General features: G+C 38.9%; 1 non-coding gene across 1 annotated transcript; it reads left to right on the top strand.

Annotated features, from left to right (window-relative positions):
• The first annotated feature begins 3,854 nt into the window (after positions 1-3,854).
• Positions 3,855-4,025, top strand: LOC114015416 (U1 spliceosomal RNA). Its single transcript, XR_003559329.1, has one exon. It is a non-coding gene; the product is annotated as a U1 spliceosomal RNA (small nuclear RNA).
• Positions 4,026-17,483: the final 13,458 nt, after the last annotated feature.

Here is a 17,483-nt window from a genome sequence, read left to right as displayed (position 1 = left end):
GACACAGTCCCCCACAACATTTGAACAGATACGGATTTGATGGATGGACTGCTCAGTGAATGAGGAATTTGTTGGATGGTTGTGTCCAGAGCGTAGCAGTCAACAACTCAATGTCCAGATGGAGATAAATGACAAGTGGTGTCTGTCATGGTCTACACTGGGACCAGTAATGTTCAATATCTTTACCAGTGACACAGACAGCGACATCGAGTGCACCCTCAGCAAGTGTGCAGATGACACCAAGCTGTGTGGTCTGGTTGCTGGAGGGATGGGATGCCATTCAGAGGGAGCTGGACAAGCTTGAGAAGTGGGCCCATGTGAACCTCATGAGGTTCAACAAGGTCAGGTGCAAGGCCCTCTACCTGGATTGGGGAAACTCCCAGTATCAAGACAGGTTGTGGGCTGAGGGGATTGAGAGCAGCTCTGCAGAGAAGGACTTGTCGGTACTGGTGGATGAACAATTGGACACGAGCCAGCAGTGCACCTTGCAGCCCTGAAAGCCAGCTGTGTCCTGGGCTGCATCTAAAGAAGCTTGGCCAGCAGGGCTTGAGGGAGGTGGTTCTGCCCCTTTACTCTGCTCTGGTGAGACCCTGCCTGGAGTGTTGCATCCAGCTCTGGAGACCTCAGTACATGAAAGACATGGACCTGTTGGAGCAAGTCCAGAGGAGGGCCACAAAAATGACCAGAATACCTCTCCTATGCAGAAAGACTGAGACAGTTGGGTTTGTTCAGCCTGGAGAAGAGAAGGTTCCAGGGAGACTCTATGGCTGCCTTTCAATACTTGAACTAGGTTTATCAGAAATATGGGGACAGACGTTTTAGTAGGGCCTGTACTGACAGGACAAGTGGTAATGGCTTTAAACTAAAAAGGGGTAGATTTACACCAAATATAAGGAAGATATTTTTTTATGATGAGGGTGTGGAAACACTGGAGATTGTCCAGCAAGGTGGTAGGTGTCCCATCCCTGGAAACACTCAAGGTCAGGCTGGACAGTGCTCTGAGCAACCTGCTCTGGTTAAAAGATGTCCATGCTCATTGCAGGAGGGTTGGACTAGATGACCTTCAAAGGTCTCTTCAAACCCAAACCATTCTATGATTCTACAATTCTATGATAACAAAGAAAGGGTTTTCTGACAGAAAATAGCTGACAAAATATTCAAATTAGACAATATGTAGAAAAATTGGCATAGAACATGCAGATGGACAAATGATCAAGCAGTACTTTCAGTGTGCCGAAAGATACCAAAATTTCAATTTTAAAGTGAGTAGTGGTTTATAAACATGAAGATACTTATCTGAAGAGCTATGTAGTACATTAAGGTATGCACAGAGAGCAAGAATATGTTTCTTCTGCCAGACAAATTGAGTCCTGCAACTCCAAGTATCATAGACTTCACCACTGGACCTCATCCTCATCTGGTGCAGATTGTCTTCATCTTCACTACACTTTTGGAATTTTTCTCTTCTTTTTTATTTTCTGTGGTTTCTCTGTGATTAAAGACAAACTTATAATTTGTTTGGGATGTGCCCCCTTTAGGACCTGAGTTACAGTCAAATGGTCAGAAGTAGGATGACGTTATGGGAACTGCAGCAAGACACAGAGTGTGCAGCTTCCTAAGATGGACGGAACCAGAACTGGTGGGAGCTTGTCCATCCCACTTTTAAGTAAGTAAATAACTATAAATACTTGTAGTGGATTGACCTTGGCGAGCTACCAAGTACCCACCCAGCTGCTCTATCAACAGAAGGGAGGAGAGAAAAAATTATTAAATTATTAAAAGCTCAGGGGTTGAAATAAGGACAAAGAGTTCCTTACCAATTACCATCTTCCCGGATTCAGCTTCAATCCTAATTTCTCTGCCTCTTCCCCCTGAAGTGGCACAGGGGGACAGGGAGTGGGGGTTGCAGTCAGTTCATCGCACTCTGTCTCTGCCACCCTTCCTTCCTTCCACACGCTCTTCCCCTGCTCCAGCATGGGGCTCCTCTCAGGGGAGACAGTCCTTCCATGAACTGCTTGAACACGGGTCCTTTCCACAGGGTGCGGTACTTCAGGAATGAACTGTTCCAGCATAGGTCCTACATGGGGCTGCAGGTCCCGCCAGGAGTCTGCTCCAGTGCAGGCTCTCCATGGCCTGCATCTTCCCTTAAGGCACATCCATCTGCTCCAGCATGGGGTCCTCCATGGGCTGCAGGGGGACAGCCAACTTCACGAGAGTCTTCCCTATGGGCAGCAGGAGAATCTGTCTGGAATACCTCCTCCCCGCCTTCTGCACTGACCTTGGTGTTAGAAGAGATGTTTCTCTCACGTATTCTCACTCATCTCTTCCAGCTACTGTTAGGCAGCGTTTTTTACCCTTCCTTAAGTATGTTATTATGGAGATGCAAACTCTTGCTGATGAGCCCAGCTTTGGCCAGGGGTGGGTCCATCTTGGATCTGACTGGCATCGGTTCTATCGGACATAGTGGAAGCTTCTGGCATCTTCTCACAGAAGCCACTCCTGCTGCTCCCCTGCTACCAAAGCTTTGCTGTGTAAACCCAACACGATACAATTTCTTGTATTGCATCCCAGGTAGAAGATTCCTGTACCCCTGCTTGTACCAGGTGGTCATATTGTGTTTTATTCCAGACATAAACCTACTGATTACACTATGTTATTTACATTTGCATCTTTTGCTAAGACAGAATAGTCATTAGACCAAAAAACAGTAGGATTACTGAAATCTTAGGTCACTTAGCTTCTTTTAAAGTAGCAATTGCAGTATCATAATTACTCAAATTTAAATGTCCATATTGACTCCAAATTAGTTAAATGACTTAGCAATGTGGCTTCTTTTTCACATCATGACTGCCCTTATCTTTTTAATCTGCATGTTCTGTTACACCCTGCAAGAGTTTACCAACTTCTGTTCATGTGCTTAATGGTAGCTTTCTCTGCCGTAGTTTATGATGAATAATACTTGTTAAAATAAGGACTACTGTGCATACAGCTAACTGTGGTTACTTACTAAGTGGTTACTTAGACTGTTTCCAAACAAGCTTATGCTATGCTTAGTGAATGTCTATGCAGTTTCATTGTTGTGAATGTTTCCACATGTATAAACTGTAAAAAGGTTTAGCAAAAACAAAGCAAAAGCATTACATCTTACTGGAAATAGAATTTGAACAAAATTAAAAGATTTAGAAAGCTCTAGTGACAATTAGGGTGTTCAGCATAATTAGTTTAGACGTGATCATACTTGATAAAATGTCTTGTTTGTGAAATGCTGTGGTTTGTATTTATGTTTTGAATTGAATGTCATCAAGAAAGGTACCTATTTTTTGATTAAAGGTTTAATACCTCGTGTCCCTAGTTCTGCATTCTATATTGGAATATAAAGTCATATAATGCTTTGAAATCTACTGTGTGAATACTGTAGTACTGCATATGTTGTGCATGCAATTATTATAATAATCATTATCTGTAAAACCAGCTATTGAGTATGCACTGAAATCACTGCAGTTTGTATCAACTGACTTGAGCAAAATAAGAGCTGTTTGAATATCTGCCTCTATGCTTGAATTAACAAGATATGTAGCATATATACTGCATGCACTTATTATCAGATTTCTGCATGACATGGGGTGAGTACTGCCTGAGTGATGACAGCAGAATCAAACTTTCACAGAAAATAACACACTCACAAGGTAACGTATAGGTACCAAATAACTCTGGTGTCAGTAAAAGGTGGTCATGAGACATGAGTCACACAGAGCAGCATATTCTCTTAATACTTCTTTTCCTAACATGCTTCTTAACACTATCCCTCACACAAATAGTGCCTTGAAGTGAGAAATGGTAAGCATCAGGGTAAAAATTTTCCCTGGTAGGAGGGACACCATGATCAGGCTGATGGTGTTCTGTGGGCAAGGCTCATCCCCTGCACTCCAGATGTGCTAACCCCTGAGATTTCCCCAAATGTGGGAAACTCAACTGCATATTGGGGATACTGTGGTATTGGGGGACCGCATTCATGCTCTCCCCTCAACTATTTACGTTATATATACATATATACATATAACCTGGCCGGTTAGCACAGTTGCTTAGAGCATAGTACTTAGTTGCTGGTTGGGGTTAAATCATGACAAGCTGTTACAATAAATTCAGCTGATCATGCTTCAGCTGTACTATAAAGCCCATTTGCTAGAGCAAAGAGCTTCAGACAGTCTTGCAAATGCTTAAAGTAAAATTTCATCCCACATGTTTAGTTCTTTGGTATCTTGGCTATTGTTTCAAAGCCAGGACCACAACATTTTAAACTGACTTACAAACTCATTGTTACCCATTTTGCTAAATGGTAAGAGTTCAACCTGTATCAAGCCAATGAGTGGTCTTTAACAGTAGACTGAAAGCAAAAATGACCACAAAAAAAAAAAAAAATATGATCTGCTTCTGAGTTATAAGATTTTAATGTCTTCTTATTGGAAACATGAACAAAGCATCATTCAAGTCCAGAAGAACTTGGAGTACTTAACGTTGGCAGCTGATGTTGGAGGGAGTCAAATAGGAACAACATTTCTGAACAGACACATACATGCACATACACATATGTATACACACATAAATTACTTTCCTTCTTGACTCTTCTTTCCCTTCTTTGCACAATATATTTTTTATTGTTTTCATTATACTACACTACTGTCAGAAAATGATATTTTAAATATTTTCTTTTTTTTTTTGGGGGGGGGGCTAAGTGTGGGTCAACTATGTGTTTGGTTCATCCCTTAGTATTTGCAAGGAGAGATAAAGGAGTTATCTAAACCATTTATCATCCTTCAAATGTCTAGCAGTGAACCCAGTCCAGATAGTCATAATGAAATTAATGAAAAAACAAGGGAATCTGATGACTGGATTGTAAATGGGTGTGCAGCATAGCAGACAATTAACCCATTGTGTCCTTACCATACTAACTGGTTTCTAATTTGGCCAGTTGCCTTGATGAAAGCTTTGATGGCATAAAAGATGGCCTCAACTCTCTGTGTGCTGTTAAACAGCAGTGAAGCTTGACAGCTATTTTTCTCATACACCTCTACACCCAAGTTTTTCCTACTTTACTTTCCTCTCCCAGAAACTCAAAGTAGCTAAAAGCTCTTTCTTTTTCTCATCCCTGAATCTTGCTGCCTGTCTTTCTAAAGCAAACCTCACAGGGAAATTATGTACTCATCAGTCTGTTGACTTGTCCATGTTCTTTTATAGGTGAACTATCTTTACGGAGTGGAGACATGAATTTGGAGACTGCCATTTATAGGCCTGCTGGAAAGATTTGTGTCGTCAGATGTGTAGGATGGCTTAAAAGTTTCAGTCACCCAGATGTACAAGCCCCAGTACTGACCTCCTAACCAACTTTTTCCTTCTCTTCGTCCTTCACTTATAGTGTAGCCTCCTCGCTCCCATTTTTTTTTTGTTGTTGTTGTTTCTTTGTTTAGAAAGGTCATAGTTACTATCTGTAAACTGATTTGGCAGAATATATCAATCCCTAAAATTTGCCTTTAGTTTGCCTCATTCCATACTAATTCTTACAGCTTCTTCTGTAACTGTTTTCAACTGCATTTGAGTTATTTGAAATGGATGAGGACACATTAGTTCTCACTGAGATAAGAGGAAAATGAGAGATTTTCTATTCTTTCTCTATTTTTGCACAGTATGCATAAGAGCAAAAATGATCTGTCCCAAAACGCTGAAAGTTACTTCATACCCGCAGCTCATGGAGGGTTATCCAAAGCAGATGATTACCACAGGGACATTTATATAGGATATGGATGCCAGAGAGTCTCAGGTCTGAAGCAGGTACAGCCAAACTCATATCAGGCAGCAATACAGAACAATTAATTTAATCTTCCATAGTCACCAGCAATGTGAGGTCTCGCATATTCACACCACAGCTATGTTACAGGTCCTTGTGCCAGCTATTCATAAAAAGACATATATAACCAAACCGTTGTTTTTTATAGCTCTTTTATTTGGTACCCTCACAACTATGAATATCCCAGTTATGATATTAAACATAACACAATATGTCCATAGTTGGTCATTTCTGAGGTTCAAAATGCCATGATAAACTTTTGGTTTTGCCACATACTTGTACTGGACCAACATGGACTCTTGCTTTCATGGCCTGAACATTCAGAGCATCAGCATATACCAACCTTTCTGGTGATCACAATGGGATTTAGTGATGGACCTGTTTTTAAAATAAATCTAAATTAAACTTTAGGGAGTGGGAGACATAAAAGAAGCATGCCAGTTGTGAGTGTGAATTGCAGAATCACAGAATTGCAGAGAGGTTTGGGAAGCACCTCTGGAAATCACCCAGTCCAACCCCCTGCTGAAGCAGGTCACCTACAGCAGGTTGCACAGGATCGCATCCGCAGGTTGGAATGTCCCAGAGAAGAAGCCTGCACGGCCTCTCTGGGCAGCCTGTGCCAGCGCTCTGCCACCGCCAAGGCAAAGAAGTTCTTCCTCGTATTCAGGTGGAACTGCCTGGGCTGCAGTTTGTGCCCATTGCCCCTTGCCCTGTCACTGGGCACCACTGAAAAGAGCCTGGCCCCGTCCTCTAGGCACTCACACGCCCTTAAGATATTGGTACAGGTCGCTAGGATCCCCTCTCAGCCTCCTCTTCCCCAGGATAAACAGGCCCAGCTCCCTCAGCCTGTCCTCATCAGGGAGATGCTCCAGTCCCCTCATCAGTTTCGTAGCACTAAGTGATGTGTGGTATAAAATTGCAAACTAACAAATCTTTAAACACAAAACACTGTAAGAGGAACAAGAAGATATACAGTAGTGGATTTCAATACTTAAGTTCTGCCTTTTAACCAATCGTGTTTATTAGATGAATGTTTTCCACTATAACTGTGCAAAAAAGATCTGTCTAAGCCAGTGCTGAGATCTGGAGTATGGGGCATCTGGTACGGTACGAGTCCTTCTCCAAAGTTCAGCTTCTTGTGTGAACAACCTTTCTAAGTGCAGTCACTGGACTACATGGGGACACTGCAAAGAGCCTTAATACACTCCAGCAACAGCACTGTAATTTCTTGTTGTTCTGAAGCAATTTTATTTTATGCATTGCTTGCTGTGGTTAAAAGGCCCCACACTCCACCTGTCTGACAATAAAACCAAGAAACTTTCCTTGCTGATCCAAAGCTGAATCCTAGGTGCTCCGCCAAGACATTCACCCCTCATCAAACAGGATGTTCTTTTGAGAGTGATAAATGCTTCTTTTTTCTCCATCAGCATGCCATACTTGGAGGGGGAAAAAAAAAAAAAACCAAACCCAAAAGCCAACAACAAACCAACCCAAACCCAAAAAACAAACCAGGTTGTTTTCCAAGAAATTTAATGTTTCCATCCATCAGCCTTGAAGGTGAGGCTTTTAAGGCTATATTAGCCTCTTCTAAAGCTCCTGCGAAAGGACAAAAGCCAAGCAATAAAATCACCAAAGCCTATGTGTCCTAGTATCTGCTAAGCACCTATAGGTCTAAAGATCTTATATATGTCTTATTCTAACATGCTAAAGTAGGCAAAAGATATCAACTGCACCACACATCATTCATTACTAAAGATATTATTTGAGATTAACCTTTTCTTTTGTAGTTTACCTACAATGCTTGTGGTTTAGCTGGCCCTTGCCTCTGAAGCAATTTAAAATTGTTCAGTGCCATATATTTTTTTCTTGTTTTATTATAAAATAGCACTTAATTGGAATTTGATTCTAAGCTGTAAACAAAAGATTATTTGAAAGTAGATGTTTTATTCACTGAGGCCCATGCAGATTTTTTTAATGTTTTATTTTGATATGATAACATCTGTCTGTTTTGTCTGACTTTCTGGGAAGGTGGATTATTTATCTGTGTCTCAAGCAAGCAAAACCTAAGAATGGGCCTGCATCATTTCTCTGGTACTTGGAATAACTGAAATGATATATGGGTGCACCCTCCTTTTTTGGATATTTCTGTGATTTATAATACAGAAACAGGTGTTCTGTGAGGAAAGTTTCAGACTTTTAAAATTAAAATGTTTTTATTTCATCCTAAGAATAAATCCAGATTCCTATTTACTGCAAGCCCAAGTCTCTGATGATGGCAAGTCAGCATCCTGCAATATTGTCATCACAGAAAATGATTGCTTTGCCATCAGCCGTCAATATTCATTCCATTTTTAAAATTTCTTTCTGGCTTTGTGTTCCTCTGAGCTGATTATTGAAACAAAGTAAAATGCCAGGAGGTCAATTTCAGCAAAAAAATTGCAGTTAGTACAGATCATTGAACAAAATAGTCTTCTGCTGGCTATTCTCATTCCAGCCAGGCAAAAAATCTACATCAAAATATGGACATTGCCATCATGAAAGCTCAATCTCCTCTCTTTCATATCCCCTCCCCCTAAATATCTATATGACAATAACCAAAATAATTGCATGAACTGGCAATACCTTCTTTCCCCAGGTAAAAAGAAGTATTTGAAATAAAAGAATCCTGATTTTCATTTCACTATTTAAACAGCAACAAAAGCCTGGTTTCAGTTATTAATTTTCTTATATTTTGGCATGTTCTGGAGTTTGGGTTACAGTGTTCTTAAGTTACTGTGCACAGTTTTAAAAAGATAGGGATGAGCAGGAAGCTAACATCTGTGGGAATAATAGCTCATTTCTGCTTTCATTTGACATAAATATAAAAAAATCCAAACAAAACCAAAAGAATAAAAGAAGAAACCAATAAAGACAATGCTCATGAAGAAAGCTGTAAAAAAATACTGAACAGGTCTGTAACTGAGTACCATACTATTTTATGTAGGTTAGTATGTGTCTTTTTACTCCATAATATCAAGCAAAATCATCCTCGATAATAAAAAAAAATCCTGCAGTTCTGCTATTGCAAGATTTTTCCTCATCCTATTTTCCACAACTAAATTTTCTGCAGAGCAGTTTTGGTTGGTGTTTCAGATGGTAACCAAAGAACACATGAGATATCTAACGTGGAATTAGTTAGTTTCCCACCATGGAGAAGGGTCAGTTAGTAAAATCTAATTCTACTCTCAAGACTAATCGTCCTATTAACAGAGGTGCCTGCCCACACACATACATACACACACACAGAGTCAGACAGCGCTTAATGTATAAATTAGCCTGCAATATGTGAATCGGGTTTTAGGCAGGGCTTTGGGCTTTTACGGTTGGGTATGGATTTTGTGGTTTGGGTTTTTTTTGGTTTTGGTGTGGGGGTTTTGGTGTTTTTGTTTGTGTGTTTGGGGTTTTTTTTTGTTTTCCTGGGGTTTTTTTTTGTTTGTTTGTTTTGTGGTGGTTTTTTTTTTTTGTAGTGGTAGTGTGTATTTTTATTCCTCAGTGGAGTTACATTCATCATCTCTTTGGCTTCTTTTTGCCTACTTTTCTTGTAGGACTAGAAGTTAAATCAAATCAAGTCATAAACACCTAAAAATTCAGAGTTGAAAAATTACCCTAGGCCTTGCAACAGATCCAGGAACTAGCCTCTCTCCTCAGGGATGCAGCACATCTCCACTCCTACTCGTCCATACATCTGGGGTTGGGTGATGTGCTGACGATCAGTTCATGATGCACTCTGGAGGTGAGGCACAGCTCCTCAACATCTGCCACACACACAGTCCATGAAAACAGGAGGGATTACTTCACTATCATCATCATCATCATCATCATCATCATCATCATTGACATTATTAAACAATTACTTTTTGCTGCTGCTCTGCTGGAAGCACTAGAAATGGACATCCCCAGCTTGCCAGGGTCTCTGGCTCCTCTTTCTACTCCCACACTAATTTTCCTGTACTTTCCCATACGGCAGGAACTTGGCCCTAGCCAGACCAGAGTCCTAACCTTGGGACAAGAAAATTCAATTTTGCATGCACTGTTGAAAATCTGCAAGTTCACTCTGGATGAGTACATTTGGGAATTAGATGCAGATATTATTTTGGCACAGGGACAAAGCAGAAACCCTGTCAGGAATTCCACTGATGCAAAACTCAGCAAGGCTTTTCCACTGTTGACATCAAATTAACTCATCACCATCCTTGCAAATGAACACCAAAAGGAAATGAGTCATGTAGCAGTGCTTCATTCAGTTCCAAGACTTTAAAGACTACTTTTCAATGGTTACTAGTACAGAATGAAAGAACAAAGCCAGATTGCTTGAAACTTTTATGTTCAGAAAACCAAACTTCAGTTAATAAGAATGTAAATCAGATACTAGTTTACTTGCTTGATATACACTTTGAGTCATTATGTAACAAGGAATAATATCAATGTCATCAGAACAATACTGTGCTCTAGAAAAACACAAAAGAGAGATGAAAGTATATGATATAAAGTCTAATCTTAATTATAAAATGTAGTCAGGCTTTCATCCAATGACATCTGCAGTCACAGCAGTACCTTATTTACTGTTGTTATTCATATTAGAGATTTAGCTGTTGAACTATAAGAACTAAGAACTCTCTGAATTAAATAGTTTTCAAAACTGCTGATTGTTTTGAGGGGCTTGTGCAATATTTTTATACATCCATACATACACATCCATATAGTGATAAAATATATGATCACAAGGAATCAGAATAATGGTGCTCTATAAAGCATCTTTCAGAGGCAAGAGACGAGTCAGAGCAGTGAATGGAAAAGCTGGGTGTCAAATCAAATAACAGCTTTGGAGGGGAGCTCTGCAGTGGAATATTCCAAATTTAATGTCACCATTTAAGCTTCTGGTTTTGTCTGGTAAATTAACACTGGCTGTTCAATGAGAATTTAGTGTGTATCCTTATGTCAGATAGAGATGTAGGCAATAATGGAACTGACATCTCTGTTTCATTGTTTATTTTAAACAATCAAATCTCTTTCACCTTTTATTATAGAAGGGCTGGTGGAATGCGATAGGCATATTGTTTTTACAAAACTGTTTTGGGGAACCCATGTCGATTTATGAGTCACACTCAATTTACATCAGAGAAGTCTAGCAGCATGAAGACTGAAATTATGTCTTACAAAAGTGTATTTCAGATGCAATCTAATTTATCCTCAATATTATACATCTATTTACTGTTCACAGCATGAATATCTCTAAGGCTTCGGAATCTGAAAACTAAGTGCAAGGTGACAGAAGTATTCAAGATAAAAACTGAAATATCTAAGACAGACTAGAACTTCAGAGAAGCAGCAGGCCACACAGGGTGAAATGACAAAGAGAAACTCATTGGCCATCAGATGTGCTCAACAGGCTGGACTGCTGGGCTATCACAGAGACATGTTCAGCCTCCTGGCTACATTTAGATGGTGAAGTCCATGCAATTGCATGGACTGGGATTGTGTTCATCAAGGACAGCTTTGACTCTAAGCCCTCTCTGCAGGGCTACGTATATATATGTGTGTACATCTATATTGCATTTATGTAATAGAACATATGAAAGTGAGGCAGAATTTTTGTTTAATCTTTGGCCAGTACTTCTCTACCAAAGGAAATGCCCACAAACCCAATGACTTGGGAGGAATGTGAGGTCTCTTTCTAGACAACTCACAGCAAATGACTACTGAGGCCTTAGAGACAAGCCTGGTGACAATTTGACAACCTTGAATTGTAAATAATGCACCAGTAAAGCTGGTTATTCTGTAAGGTAAGTTTGTCTTGCAATACACTCCATATTCATTCATATTATAAGGCATGTGAGCTGCAAAGCCCGATTGTTCGGTGCTTCTTTGTCATTTCAATTAAGAAAAGTGCAATATATCTAATTTAAGACAACACATTTACATCACAGGAAACAAAAGTTCTAATTTTCACCTCATTTAATGAGATAAAACATTAATTCCAGTGAAAGAACTGAGGGTACACTTCTGCAACAACAGTGTCCAGAAGAAACATCAGTGGAAGCTTTTACTATTATTCCTTTAACCACTTTGTTCTCACCATGCAAGAAACAGTTTCTAGGATGTTTTATTATATGTAAATTTCCCTTCAGTTCAAGGCTCTTCACTTCGCAAACAATGCAGTAGCAGGTAGCCTGGTTACAATAAAAGGATATTGCCAAAATTGCATTGCATTATTCTTCTACCTCAATTTTACAGTAGAAAAGACTGGTTAATGATGTAAAATATAAGTGTTGTAATTCAATATTAGTGCAGCTATTCTTGTGATCATTGTTAATAAATTCATTGCAAAACAGTTAACATTTTTCTTCTCTGTAAAATTACAGCATGTATGTGCTAAATGACCAAAAGAAAGTAATACTAATTTTAACCGGAAATTGTAGGTAATAATATGTTATGTCAATATGTCCATAAACAGTTCAATTACAGGCAGAAGTTTAAATGATAATTTTGTGCTACTGTCACAAAGATCATAAAACATTTTAAGAATTATAATTTGAATCTAATATTTAAAGTTGCAGATGCAGAAGCATTGGTCCCCTTTCTGGAATACACATGTGATTTCAGTGGGCTCTGTGCACATAGTGCTTTTATCTAGACTTAATTCTGGTTTTGAGTGGAAAGTTGTTTTTTTTTTCTAGCATGGCAAGAAACAATTGGTGACTACATAGTGACATATATATTCATGTTGTTCCCAGTCTAAATCAAGAGTTGGAGTAATTTTCTTAAATAAACTGATAAAGAGTAATTTTCAAAATTATACTGAATTTTGAGGCAAATGCAGAGATTGACTAAGGTTTAGAAGAGCAGCAGAAAGAAGGTGTCAGGCAGAGGTGCAAAAGGTAAACCACAGTGCCAATTAGTAGTATTTTCATATTTTGATATGGTTTACATGAGCGTTTGGGATACGATGCCTTGTACAATTTTGTTTTAGCTATGATAGTGCATCATGAACAGAAATTACAAAATTAGTTCCCCCCCTGCCAAAAGAGCATGGTGATTAAGGACTGGAATTGGAGAGCTACTTGCCTATGGATGTGTCCTTTCTCCCCTACAGCTATTTTCCATTCATGCCACAAATAATCTCCCCTCTCTCAATTCTTTTATGAAATCCCCACTCATCAAGGGACAGTTAGTGTTTCAGTGTGTTGGTAGCTGCAGGTGTGGTGACCACCATGCCTACGCACACAGCTTGGCCAGTTGTGTCTTGCTGTAAAGTCTTCTTACCCCCATACCTCGTCTTCCCTGAGAACTTTTAGCAGCATCATCTACGAGACTACACCCATCTGTCATACCACTGGAGGGGAAACAGGGGAATGAAAAGTGTGGTCACACACAGCACAATACTACAAATTCCTATTCCAAAAAAGTCCCCTTCCTCAGAAAAACCCATCATGATTCCCTACTCTCACCACAAATTTTGCAAGGTTTTTATGACAAAACTAGTTGTGTTAATGAAATCTTTAGGACTGTACCTGACCAGTAAAACACTCCTTCAGAACAAAGTTTGAAGAGTTTAAAACTTAAATAACTACTATAACCCATAGATTTGACTTCAGCTTCTGCACTGCAAATTAAACTACAGACTAGAGTGACAATTATCTCCACTAAATTTTTAGCAGAGGTAGCTATCAGTGTCAGTCCTATTCTCCTTCTCTGTGCTTCAGTGATTCCTAATGAAGGTTTAGGAGAAAAAATTAAATGGAAGTTTTCACACATTATGTCAGCTTTGGGCTGAGAGGCTGTAGATGCAGACTCAGTGGCCCACTTGGATTTCAGACAGCTTCATGTGCCCATGATCCCCTGGCTGCTGAGAAAGCAACAGCTGTGACCTTGCAAGAGCAACCAAGTCACCTCTTAGAAATTGGTTCAACGTTCATTTTGTATCTTCATTCCTGAGCATTCACAGGTGACAGATTTATACCTAAATATAAGAATTTCCCTAAACTCTATCAGTTTCTTGATGATTTATTAAAAAAAAGCACAAAACACCTTTATGACAAGGGTATGAGGATGTGCTTTGTAAAGTTTCTTCCATTTGTTATAAAAGTTCTGGCAATATTACATTTTATAGATTAAAGGGGAAGTAACTCTAAAGGTTATTATTCTGAAGGATATTGACTTAGAATAAGTCATTCTCCTCGACTCATGCAATTCTGATAGTAATAATACATTTCATTCTCCAAACCCCATATTCAGAAGCCAGTGATGATGGCAAAAAAAAGCGGTTGTGTCTCTAGTCTTGTTCTGAATGCAGACCTAACACTCTTCTCAAACCAGTATGGATGCCCCAGAGTTTAAAAAAAAGGCCCAAATGTCAGTTTTATGAAAGACAGTGTACTTCCTCCTAGTAGTCATCAGAGTTAGTGTAAGAGAAAATCCAATTTCAAATATAACTTCTGCTTTCCATTATTTTTCCTTGACTCCAAGTATCTTAAACGAGACTTTGAGTTAACGCGAAAATAAGATTTATCTCCTGCATTGCCTTTAGCTCTGAGAAAGGAAGTTTTGTCTTATGGCTGCATACCAACAGAATGAAGGACAAAGATTAAAAAAAACAATAGCATGACAACACCGGTAAATTGCACATGGTTTATGATTTGAAATCTTGCGAAGCTCTTCACACTTACTTCTATTTTGAACAAGTTCTCCTTAGATTTGGTCATCAAGTCATAGGAGCATATTGACTTTGATAATTACACGTAACAAGGCTACATAATATAACACAGGTAATGAGATTTTAATTCACCAATCCATCTTGTGAATGAGTACAAGAAGTAGCAGTCAGTCTCCACACTATGTTACACAGTTTTAGTGCTTAGTGCTAGTTATATTCTGCATGTGTGTTAGCCCACCTGCAGTGCCATTATTTATGCAATCCCATTAGGAAAACAGGTTTTGCTCTCATTTCAGAGACCTATTACAAAATTCATTCAGACAAAGATGAGTTATATCTTTTTAATAGTTTGCCTGTCTAAAGAACAGCACTAGGAGATATAGTCATCTTGCTATGCCCTTCCCTAGTGCTGGGAGTGGGGACAGAGGAAGGGGGGCAATGCACAAGAAAGTATGGTTTGCATTACTGATACACACTGTAGAATAAAACAAGAAGCTGCTTTACAAAACCGTGAATCTGACTGTGTAAAAGACGCCAAAGAAATTGCATCGTCTCTTGGCTCCATTAGTGACATAAAGTCACAGGCTGTAGAAAAAGAGTAGGTTTGTAGCTACAAGTCATATGGAAATGTTAAAGGCATAACAGGATCCAGACCATCTATCTAGGCATCTAACGCCCATTTACTTTTATGTATGGAACGAAGCAGGTTGTGTGAAATAAGTGTTTGTGTTTCTGTGCAATTAATGGGGAGAGGAGGAGCCGTTCGTGATCTTTGCAGAGAGAAAAGCTGTCAGACCTGGATAATATTGCCGTTCAAAAGGTTTCACTGCCACAAACACTTTCATACCTAGCTGGACTCGTCATGCACTTCCCTTGCTAAGTCTGCTTCCTTCAGGCTCAGAAAATTTACATACAGAATATTTGCGTAAGTTAAGCAGAACATGTCCCATCCATAGCATCTTGGATTGTCTATGGCCATGTTGTTTAACAGATCATACACTTGACACACAAACCCAATGATAGGCAACTATTTATTTTTTTACAGCTAACTCCCTGGGTCTCCCAAGCGGCACTCTGCTTATGCAAGAAGTGTGGCTTTGCAGAAAAGTCCAAAATATCAATATTTTTTTTTTCATTCAAAAATAAAAATATTCAATGAGGAAACCATGTGTGTCAGAAACTGGATTTGGATGTGTTTCCCAGATACAGATAAAAATGCTATGCTAAAAACATCCCAAACCAATATATTTCCAAACAAATAAAAAGGAAAATCAGGTTCCTAGAAGCTGTAACACAAAGTTTTGACAGTTGCAGTGTGTGTTATTTTGATTTGATTTTATAAATGAAAATTTCGCAGTTTCCTGATTAAAAAAATTTTTTTTTGATGAAAACACACTTTCCAACTGAAAAATTCAACCTGATATACCTTGTGATATTTTTCAATGCAGGTATAAATAAGCTGATGAGAGTAGTCTTTAACATCTCCAAAAAAGGAGTTTATACAATGCACAGAATTTTCCAGGGTTCAAGATTTGAAAGTAGCATGTTTTCTAAACTTCAGAACATTGGGTTTTTCTTAAATAAAGCAATAACTGTCATCTTATTAGTTACAAAGCTTATTTTTGAGATTATTCAATAGGTCTTTTAGACTTTTTTTTTCTGGAGGTTTATAAGCTTTTGCATTTTAACTATTTGAGCTGAAAATTTACTTCACTTTATATTTGTCATGGGAATGTCACATGTGCTCTTTCTTCAGCTGCAGAAGATCGGGACGACTCACAATCACTTTGTGCTAGAGTTTAAATCCCTTGGATTCAGAGTGTTATGTCTGATTAGAAAAAATCTTTTGTTTCAAAGATTTGTCTTTTGCTGAGCCTCTCATTATTCAAATGTGTTTCGTCAGTTCAGTAACACCTTGGGAAAATAAACTAAAAAATATATATCTTGTACAAGCTCAGCACAGACTCAGTAGTGTTTAGCAGCTAGATTTTTTGAAGTCTTTCTTAAGTGAGCTTGCTTTATTACTATTGCTATACATCTGTTTTTGCCATCAAAAGGCTGAGTATATTGAATCCTCTGAAAATGCCTTCCTGCAATGAAAGCAAATGTGGCTAAAAAAGATCATATAAGAAAGTCACAGGATAAATTCCAAGAAACAGAAAGGTTTAACCACAGGCAGGGAAGAGACAGACCTATGATGGGGAAAAAAACCAATGAGTTAGGGATGGACCAAGCACCAAAAAGAAAATTGGGGTTGATGATGGGAAAAATCAGAGAAATAAAAAAATGTGCCAGACCTTGTATATATTGGTTATTGTCTTTTTTTTTTTTTTTTTTTTTTTTCTCAGATTGCTTTTCCTTCCTACCTTTCCTTTCTCCTGTTCTCCAGGCTGAAAGGTGCTTGCCAAGTGGTTGTCAAATAAACACCTACCAAGTTGTCTCAGCTGGGAACTAGTGCTATCCATTTCGCACTTGCCTTGAAGAAAACCTTCTGCACAACCATTTAATTGTGATTCCAGAATGTGGAAGTCATTCTGCATAATTAAATATCACAGTTTAAAAGATGGTAATGGAACACCTTGCTTTGTTGGCTGGAAAGCCCTCCAAGCACTGCAGGGAGCCTGTATGATTTCAAACCATGGGCAGGAGAACAAGGATCGATGCCCAGAAAAGTCACCTGCAAGGCTGGTGGAGGCACACGGTGCACCCTGCAGATTCCCAGCCTGCAGGTGAAGGTTATTCACAGGCTTTCCTGAAACTCTCACCTGGAACCACCTGAAAAACCACTGTCAACCTCCAGGAAATGGGACTTCTTTTGTCTTACTTTTTAAATGTTTTGGGTAAGAAAACTACTTTATGTCTGTTTAGTGTCATCTTCTTAAATATTTTGATATTAATAGGTTTGTCCTTTATAAGTATGAATTTAAAGCTATACATTAGCCAGAAGCA

This window comes from Falco cherrug, chromosome Z (genome assembly GCF_023634085.1).
Source record: "Falco cherrug isolate bFalChe1 chromosome Z, bFalChe1.pri, whole genome shotgun sequence".
Taxonomy (NCBI): Eukaryota; Metazoa; Chordata; class Aves; order Falconiformes; family Falconidae; genus Falco; species Falco cherrug.
Note: the sequence above shows the minus strand (reverse complement) of the source record. Positions and strands in the feature narration are given on the sequence as shown.